The 10229-nt window shown below is 38.4% G+C and overlaps 1 non-coding gene across 1 annotated transcript; it reads left to right on the forward strand.

Moving 5' to 3' along the window:
* The first annotated feature begins 9317 nt into the window (after positions 1-9317).
* LOC131244850 (small nucleolar RNA R71) lies at positions 9318-9424 on the forward strand. Its single transcript, XR_009170623.1, has one exon. It is a non-coding gene; the product is annotated as a small nucleolar RNA R71 (small nucleolar RNA).
* Positions 9425-10229: the final 805 nt, after the last annotated feature.

Genomic DNA, 10229 nt, shown 5'->3' on the forward strand with positions numbered 1-10229 from the left:
ATTTTAAAAGGATTTCAAAATTAAGGATGCAATTTAGTTTATGATTGCATCTTACTTAAGTAAGGGTAGGGCTGCAACTTCAGTTTGGGTCAACAGGAAGCCAATTCACCCAACTCAAGGCCGGCTCCATATTTTAAGGTCCTCAGGTCAGGTTCAACCTGATTTCAAAGGCGGGTTTGGCTTTGGGTTGAGTAAATTTGGGTCTAGTTAGGTTAGGAATAATCATGTTTGTGTAAGACTCGTATCCCTGTAAGACCTTTCGTATCCTTAGTTCTCGCCTTCTCGGTGCCGGCACACGTTGGACGGATATGAATGGTGAGCACCATTCATAACCCCTGATTTTGTACTACAATGACCTGGGACCTACACCCTAGCAGTCATTGTGATTCCAACGTTGCGTGGTACATCTTGTTGCGATATCTGGCTAGTGAGATACGCGCATTTACATAAATCAAGGTGCACACGCATTTCGATGCACATACTCGTGTCGTGGGGCCCACTTGCAAGAAATCTTATGGAAATCTCACAAAAACACATTTTCAAAATACCTAAATTGCCTTCACACCCTCAACGATACCTATCCCAACTACCATTAGCGAAAAAGACCTAAACTACCGCCACCTACCATCTAAAATCCCCAAAACACCCCTGCTACCCATCCCCTCATGTCCCTAAAGTCGAAGCAATCCATTTTTCCATCCCCTTGCCTATCTCTCTCCATACCCTCTCCCATGCTACACCTCATCTCTCTCCCTTTTCCTCTCCCCATTTTACTCCTCATTCTTTCCTCCGTTGCTTCTCTATCCCACTTCATTTTACAAACATCCCCCAAAGCTCATAACCCCCCCCCCCCCCCCCACGTATCCACCATTTGGGCTAGGAAAAGAAAGAAAAGAGAGTGAGAAAGGGAGAAAAAGAGGAGAAAAGAAAGACACATTAAGAAAGAAAAGAGAGATTGAGAGAGAGTTTAAGGAAGAGGAGATTGAGAGAGCTCAAGGAAGAAAAGAGAGAGAGTTTAACGAAGAAAAGAGAGATTGAGAGAGAGTTAGAGAGAGGATTTAGGAGGAGATTGAGATCCGACCGTCTGATCGCACCCCCTCAACCCCCCATCCAATTGTTGTGTGAGTGCAATGGGTCGATCAACCTGCCTTGTTTTTATTGTTTGATAGTGGGCCGATTGGTGTGGGACCAATCTCGATGCATATGTAATATTTGTGTTGTCTTTATGTTTTGATGTGTGCCTTCTAGCTACGTTGTCCATTCATCTTGACAGATCATTTTAGGGCATGGGCCCAATTTCAAGTGGACCATGCCAAGGGAAAACAGTGTTGATTGAATGCCTACCATTCAAAACTTCCTAAGTCTACTGTAATGTTTATTTGTTGTCCAAACTGTTCATCGTGCCCACTGTGGACCCCACCATGTAGTATATGTTTCATCTAAGCCAGCCTAAGTGGACCCCACAATACATGTGTTTCGCCCAATCTGTCACTGATAGTGGGCCAACCCATTGGATAGTGGACAGTGTGGACGTTGTCCACTCTATCTAGTGGGTGGGGCCTGTTCTGGAGGCCCATCTTGATGTAGGTGTTGTATATACATGCTATCCATCCGCTTTGACAACTTATTTTAGGGCAGGGATCCACATATTGAGGCAGATCCATAGTCTAGGTGGACTCCATGCTGGACAGTGGGTGTTATCCAGCGTGTGGGGCCCCCTTTGGGGCATCGTTTAGGGCCTGCCATGGTCCTCTCCTTGATGTATGCGTTACATCATCGTTGTGTATCCGTTTTGCTAGATCATTCATTTTAATGCTGATTGCTTGCCTCCAAGTGCAGAGGTTCATAAGTAATATCCTGTGAATACAGGGTCGATCCCACAGGGAGATGAATTGCGAGAAGGGAAAAAATCAAATGCAAAACAAACTAAGTAATAAAAACTAAACTGATGATTTGATTTTTGGATTTTTGAATGGATGTAATTCAATTGAATAAAAAACACCCAAGCTTCAAAGTTCCACACATAGGTTAATGTTCCAAAATCATGATGACTTGGATAACACAACTAGGATCTGAGCACTATGGTCAGCCTAATCGGAAAATAAAACACTTTAAATATTTTAATAAATGATATAAAAGATTAGAAAATAATGGATTTGCACCATTGACATATATTCTCAAGCGCCAGTGATTTTAAGTATTCAATATCTATAGGATAATGAATATCAAAGAAATATAACAGGTTGAGAACATCTCCTATCTAGGAAATCTGATTAATCTAGGGTAAGCCTATCCATCAATGTGGATCTCATATGATGGAAACATATGGATCTTACAAAAGGATAAAAAACAAAACCTAAATAACAGATAACATGCATACACCATTCTTCTCATCATTAAAACAATTAATCATCATAACTTAAAGAAATATTAAACCCATGTGCTTCCCTTCTAGCTTGGGCTAGAGGGAACTTAGAAAAACATAATTAAATTGCAAAAATAAAAAGTAACAAGAAAGAAAGAAGAAAAATTGCAAATAGAAAAGATCTAAAAGGAAAGAAACAACTTATAAAGCTTTAATAAAACTAAAAACTCTTTAAAAAACCCTAAATATTGCTCTTGAATGCTTTGAATGATGCTTTAGAATGCCCTAGGAGGCCCTATTTATAAGTAGGGAACTCCAATTTTCGTACAAAGTTGAAAACCCTAGAAAACGCCTCAAATATACGTATTTTCCCAAAATAGACTTCTCGCTGCATAGTTCGTTTAAAATAGACTTCCTGCTGCATAGTTTTTCAAAATAAACTTCACAGCTTCAGAATACACTTTTTTAGGACGATTTCAGGATTCTTCACTTCAAATCTTCGATTCTCTTCATTCCTCGCTTGGTTTTCTTGGATCTTTGGCATGTGAATTCTTCAATCTTGATCTCCTAAGATCCATCCCTTGCCTTGGTGAATTTGAGCATCAAATTCTTACTTTTTAACACCTTTTTCAATCCAAGCTCTTAAATTCACCTTGTAACACATACATGAGTAAAATAGAATATTAAGATGATTTATGTTTATAAAATCAAGATATAAATGGGAAAAATTATGCAATATTTGAGTCTCAACACACCCCCCAACTAGCATTTTGCTAGTCCCGAGCAAAATAAGCGAAGAAAAATAAAAATAAGAATAAAAAATAATTCTAGAAACAAAATTAAAATGAAAATAAAATTCTAACTACACTACTTTCGCAAGTAATCTCGATTGCATTTAGCATATGCAACAAGCCTTTAAACCCCTAGGTTTCCCCTAGTGGATGAGTTATAGTCTCGTGAGGGTTTCCAGAAATGTTACCCACAAACATTGAAAATAAGAAAAATATTTCAACACTATAAAATTTATACAATTATGCCTCCATTCATCATATGAATTCCAAAACAAAACAATACTTACCCTAGATATGAAGTTAACTAGAATCTTAATTTTTTAATCCATTACATCCTTGAGTTCGGAGACCTAATCAAAATTTAGAATAGTTATAACCTAATATCCTTAGGTGCTTCGTGACACTAGTCTAACTTTGAGAAATATGCATGTTCCCTATCCGAACTCCTTTCAATCATCCCAAGAATATGAAATCTCTAGTTATCTCATTTTTTTTTTTATGACATTTCTTCTTTTATCATCATATCCTCATTATTATAGACCACCCTTAGATGAAGATTCCCATCGGGTTTGCTTCATAACTTAAGGTATCGTACTTGTAATGGTAACAGTAATGGATACTTAGGTATTCTTACTCCGGATTACTGATACGATTGTTATGGTCATTGCATTCATGCTCTATAATAAAAATTTCTTTTTTTCATCACTCTTTTTTTTTTTTCCTTTAATATTCTCTCTTTTAAACATATATCAATGGTACTAGTTCATTCAACCTTGTTTGAAGCAAAAGTTGTTATTTTAGTTCACATATCATATTCTTCACTTAGTTAGCTAGGGTGTATTGTGAATTCAGTACATCAAATTACAACTCACTGTAAACTAGTGATTAGATAATTGAACTCAAGTTTATAATTTTCAGTTGTCAGAATTCGGACTACTATCAACCTAGACTAAATATTAACTTTGCCTTTGGAATTCGCATAATATCATGTTCACATTCTTGTATAAAAATATTATTTTGAAAATGTTGAATTTTTTTTTTTATAAACCTAAAAAAAAAAAAAACTTAAACCTAACTGAAACCTAAAAATAATAAAAATAATAATAAAATAAACTGAAACCCCCCAAAAGAAAAAACTTTCACATGGATGACTATCCACACCCCCCAACCTAAAATCTACATTGTCCCCAATGTAATGATAATGTAATGCAGAGAACAATAAAAATAAAAGAAAGGGTGGATAGTACCTGTCATGAAAAACTCACCTGTTATGTGACACTAAAAAAAATTGAATATGATATAAATCATACACAAATGCTCCTGCAGACCAGGAGCATCATTCTGAATATTCTGGCTCATGAAGAGGGACGGACTCCTCTCCCAAATGAAAGTTTTCCACATAAGGCTTCAATCTCTGACCATTAACCTTATACACATTGCCATTACGTGGATTCTCAATTTCAACAGCCCCATGAGTATAAACATTTTTCACAATGAAGGGGCCTGTCCATCTTGATCTTAACTTTCCCGGAAAGAACTGGAGATGGGAATTATACAATAGGACCTTTTGCTGAGGTTCAAAATTCTTCCTCGGGATATTTTTGTCATGAAAAGCTTTGGTCCTCTCTTTGTAGATTTTAGAATTTTCATAGGAGTCTCTCTTCAACTCCTCTAATTCATTTAACTCTAATTTCCTTTGTCTACTTGCTTGATCCATATCAAAGTTTAATTTCTTTATTGCCCAGTAGGCTCTATGTTCCAATTCCACAGGCAAGTGACAAGCCTTCCCATACACCAATCTGTATGGAGACATTCCAATCGGGGTCTTATAAGCAGTCCTATAAGCCCATAAAGCATCGGATAATCTGAGGGACCAATCCTTCCTATTTGGCCTTATAGTTTTCTCTAAAATATGTTTGATTTCCAGATTAGAAATCTCAGCTTGCCCACTCGTTTGTGGGTGGTATGGGGTGCTCACTTTATGCTTGATGCCATATTTCTTCATCAAAGCCTCAAATGTTCTATTGCAAAAGTGAGACCCGCCATCACTAATGATGGCCTTTGGAGTTCCAAATCTAGCAAAAATATTTTCTTTGAGGAATCGTATGACCACTTTGTTGTCATTGGTCCTACTTGGAACTGCCTCAATCCACTTTGAAACATAGTCCACACCAACCAATATATAAAGAAATCTAAAAGAAGATGGAAATGGACCCATAAAATCAATACCCCAACAATAAAAAATCTCCAATGGTAAAATTGGGGATAAAGGCATCATGTTGCGCCGGGACACTCTTCCCAACCTTTGACATCTATCACAAGCAACACAGAAAGCATGGGTGTCTTTAAACATGGTGGGCCAGTAAAAACCACATTGTAGGATTTTTGCAGTGGTTTTCTTAGCAGAAAAATGGCCACCACATGCTTCCATGTGACAAAAAGAAATAACACTTCGAACTTCATCCTCTGGGACACAGCGTCTAAAAATTTGATCAGTCCCATATTTATATAAATACGGACCATCCCAGAAGAAGTTCCTAACCTCGGTTTCAAAACGCTTCCTATCTTGTAACTTCCAATGATATGGCATTTTTCCCGTTACAAGATAGTTCACTATATCCGCATACCAAGGTAATTTAGAGATCGCAAATAATTGTTCATCAGGGAAAGTGTCCTGGATATGTATCTCCTCAGTGGAATCATCTAACATCAATCTAGAAAGGTGATCGGCCACTACGTTTTCTACTCCTTTCTTATCTTTTATCTCTAAGTCAAATTCTTGGAGTAGGAGGATCCATCTTAAAAGTCTCGGCTTTGCATCCTTCTTAGATAACAAATATTTCAAAGCCGAGTAATCCGTGAAAATGACCACTTTGGATCCCAGTAAGTAGGACCTAAACTTATCCAAAGCAAAAACTACTGCAAGTAACTCTTTTTCAGTTGTTGAGTAGTTCACTTGGGCCGAGTTTAGAGTTCTACTCGCATAGTGAATAACGTAGGGCCGTTTATCTTTCCTTTGGCCCAAAACAGCCCCTATGGCATAATCACTTGCATCGCACATTAGTTCAAAAGGAAGTGTCCAATCTGGTGGACGCATGATAGGTGCAGTGGTAAGGGATGATTTAATTTTATTAAAGGCACTTACACACTCATCTGTCCACTTAAATGGAACATCCTTTTGAAGAAGATTAGTCAAGGGTATAGTAATGGCACTAAAGTCCTTGATGAATCTTCTATAAAAACCAGCATGCCCTATAAGTGATCTAATATCTCTAACAGTTCGGGGGACAGGTAAATTAGCTATAATGTCGAGTTTTGAGCGATCTACCTCGATTCCATTTTTAGAGATAACATGGCCCAAAACAATTCCCTTTTGAACCATGAAATGACATTTCTCCCAATTTAAGATAAGGTGTTTCTCTTCACACCTAGACAAGACAAGAGATAAATTGTTGAGGCATTCTTCAAAACTACTCCCAAATACAGAGAAGTCGTCCATGAAAACCTCAAGAAACTTCCCAACCATATTTGAAAAAATACTTAACATACACCGTTGGAAAGTTGCTAGGGCGTTACACAATCCAAATGGCATCCGTTTGAAAGCAAACGTGCCAAATGGACAAGTGAACGTGGTTTTCTCTTGGTCTTCAAGGGCTATCTCTATTTGGTTATATCCAGAATATCCATCAAGAAAACTATAAAAGGAGTGACCTGCTACCCTCTCTAAAACTTGATCAATGAATGGTAGAGGGAAATGGTCCTTCTTTGTGACTTGGTTCAATTTTCTATAGTCAATGCAAACACGCCAACCAGTGGTGACACGTGTTGGTATAAGTTCATTATTAGAATTCTGCACAATAGTTATTCCAGATTTCTTTGGGACTACTTGAGTTGGACTCACCCAAACACTATCGGATATTGGGTAGATGATTCCCACATCCAATAATTTGATCACCTCATTTTTTACAACTTCCATCATGTTTGGATTGAGACGCCTTTGAGGTTGTCTAATTGGTTTGGCGTCATCATCGAGGTGGATCCGATGGGTGCAAATGGAAGGGCTTATACCCTTGATGTCAGAAATGGTCCAGCCCAAGGCTCCTTTGTGGTCCCTTAGAACTTTCAACAATTTAATCTCTTGATCCTTCTCTAAAAATGAAGAGATCACCACAGGATAAGTTTTATTTTCACCTAAGTATACATACTTAAGCTCATTTGGCAGTGGTTTTAAATCAAGCTTTGGAACATTGGTTGGTGATGGTAGAGGTCACAAGTCCTCGATAGATAGGATTTGAATGCGCGGTCTCCATTGGCACATACCAATGTCCTGGGTGGTTGTGCTCTCATTATCATCAGAAATTTCAGCAAGCACTTTTTCTAAATCAAAAATTTTCAAGTCTCCAATGACTTGAATCAATTCATCAGTCAGACTAGGTTCTAATTCCTCTTCTTCTATCAAGCAGTCCATGAAATTCAACTCATGGATCTCATTATTATCAATGGGCTGCTTACATAGATTGAAAATATTTAGCTCTAGAGTCATGTTACCAAAAGACAAGTTCATCATTCCATTCCTGTAATTTATGATTGCATTTGAAGTTGCTAGGAATGGGCGGCCTAAAATGATGGGAACTTGAGCGCTAGCATTTACACATGGTTCAGTATCTAGTACAATAAAATCCACGGGGAAGTAGAATTTCTCCACTTGGACTATCACGTCCTCTAAAATTCCCCTTGGTACCTTAATAGAGCGGTCAGCGAGTTGGAGTGTAATCGTGGTTGGTTTAAGCTCGCCTAACCCCATTTGTTTGTAAACCGAATAAGGTACTAAGTTAACACTTGCACCCAAATCTAGCAAAGCATGCTCAATTTGAAAATTTCCAATAATACAAGGAATAGTGGGACTTCCTGGATCTTTGTATTTGGGTACAACCCTTTGTTGAATGATAGCGCTCACTTTCTCAGTAAGGAAGGCCTTTTTGTGCACATTTAATTTTCTCTTTACAGTGCACAAGTCCTTGAGATATTTAGCATATGATGGAATTTGTCTAATGGCATCAAGCAGAGGAATATTGACAGTAACCTTTTGGAGCACATCCAACACCTCTTGATATTTCATGGGGACAATTGGATTCCGAAGTCTAGATGGGAACGGAACTGGAGGCTCATATGACTTAGTCTCTTTATCCTTTTGCTGTTGCGGCTCTTGAACCATAGCCGGTTCATCATTTTCTTGAGATAGTGGCTCATCCTCCGGTATTTCTACCGGTTGCATTATCTTGTTATCGACCTCTTTTCCACTTCTCAAGGTAATGATGGCCTTAGCTTGTTCATGATGTAGCTCACTTGGATTTGAGTCTCCAATAAAATGTGTGTTTCGAGGGTTTGGCACAGGTTGAGAAGGAAGGGTGCCTTTTTCCCTAGCATTTAGTTGAGTCTCAATCCTAGCCATAGCTGTCTTTAATTCCTGATTTGATTGGATTAGAGACTGATTCATTTGAGCTTGAGAGTTCATGAATGTGGTCAATGCATCCTCCACAGATGATCGCTTTGGCGGGGGCACATATGGTGCATTGTTAGGTGCCCCAAAGAAGTTATTTTGTGGAGGCATTTGAGGTGCATTGGGCACATTAATTTGTGGTCCATTCCTCCAACTAAGATTAGGATGGTTACGCCAATTTGGATTGTACGTGTTTCCCAATGGTTGCATAACTGACCTTTGGTAATTATTTATAGCATTTGCTTAATCATGCTCATGCGTGATATTTTGTACAACTGAGATTATTGGACAATCCTTTGTGTCATGGTCTGTACCACCACAAATGCTACAAAAATTACCCAAGGAAGTGTTTGCTTTAACCATATCAACCTTCCTAATTTCCAAGGCTTCGACCTTTCTAGCCAATACAACGAATTTTGCATTAAGGTCGTCTTCCTCTCTTAGGACATACATTCCCGCTTTCTCTCTAGGAATGGGTCTAGTTTGATCTGATTTAGCAGAGACATCCCATGTCTGAGTATTCTCTGCTAACATATCTAGAAAATCCCAAGCCTCATTATGATCTTTGTCAAGAAAGGTTTCACCACACATCATCTCTATGAACTGACGGGTATCCATGGTGAGCCCCTTTCGGAAAACATCAATCACGTGCCATGGTTCATAACCATGATGTGGACAAGTAATTAGAATGTCTTTGAAGCGCTCCCAAGCTTGAAAAAATAGTTCATTCCCCTTTTGGGAGAATGACATGATTTCTTGTTTTAGTGCATTTGTTTTGTGCTCGGGAAAGAACTTTTTCAAAAACTCTCTACTTTAGGCTTGCCATGAAGTGATGGTATTAGGTCTTAGAGAGTTAAGCTATGCTTTGGCCCGATCCTTTAGAGAAAATGAGAATAACCTAAGCTTAAGTACATCCCTATTGCCATTGTTTACTTGTAACGTTGCAATTACTTCCTCAAAGTCCTTGAGGTGCAAGTAGGGGCTTTTAGAATCTAAGCCATGAAATTTAGGAATTAATTGAATCACACCTGGTTTAAAATCAATGTTCCCTGTGTGAGCAGGGAATACTATACAAGATGGTAAAGTTGATCTCTCAGGGTGTAAATGTTCACGTAAAGTCCGTGGTTGATTTAACACATTCCTATGAACTTCATTTTCATCCTCAAGAGGAGGATTATTTTGATTTATAGTTGGATCTTGCAGATTTGGATTTGGATTATCAACTGGGTCTGCCATGGAATCCAAGTGATGTTGAGTGCCTCTTCTAAGTAAATGATCAAGGCCTGGAACTAGTCCCCCTTCAGAGGAGAGTCGATTGTTTTGATCCCTACTCCAACGGGACATAAACCATCCACACCACACAACAAATACCACTAATTCAAATCGCAAGTATGATACTTAAAATAAAAATAAAAACTTAAATCAACAACCCAGGTGGCAGGGCCAACCATGAGGGTTCAGTCCACAAAGCAAAATAAATCAACAACCCAGGTGGCAGAGCCGACCATGAGGGTTCAGTCCACAAAGAAAAATAAATCAACAACCCAGGTGGCAGAGCCGACCATGAGGGTTC

This window comes from Magnolia sinica, chromosome 4, assembly GCF_029962835.1.
Source record: "Magnolia sinica isolate HGM2019 chromosome 4, MsV1, whole genome shotgun sequence".
Lineage (NCBI taxonomy): Eukaryota > Viridiplantae > Streptophyta > Magnoliopsida > Magnoliales > Magnoliaceae > Magnolia > Magnolia sinica.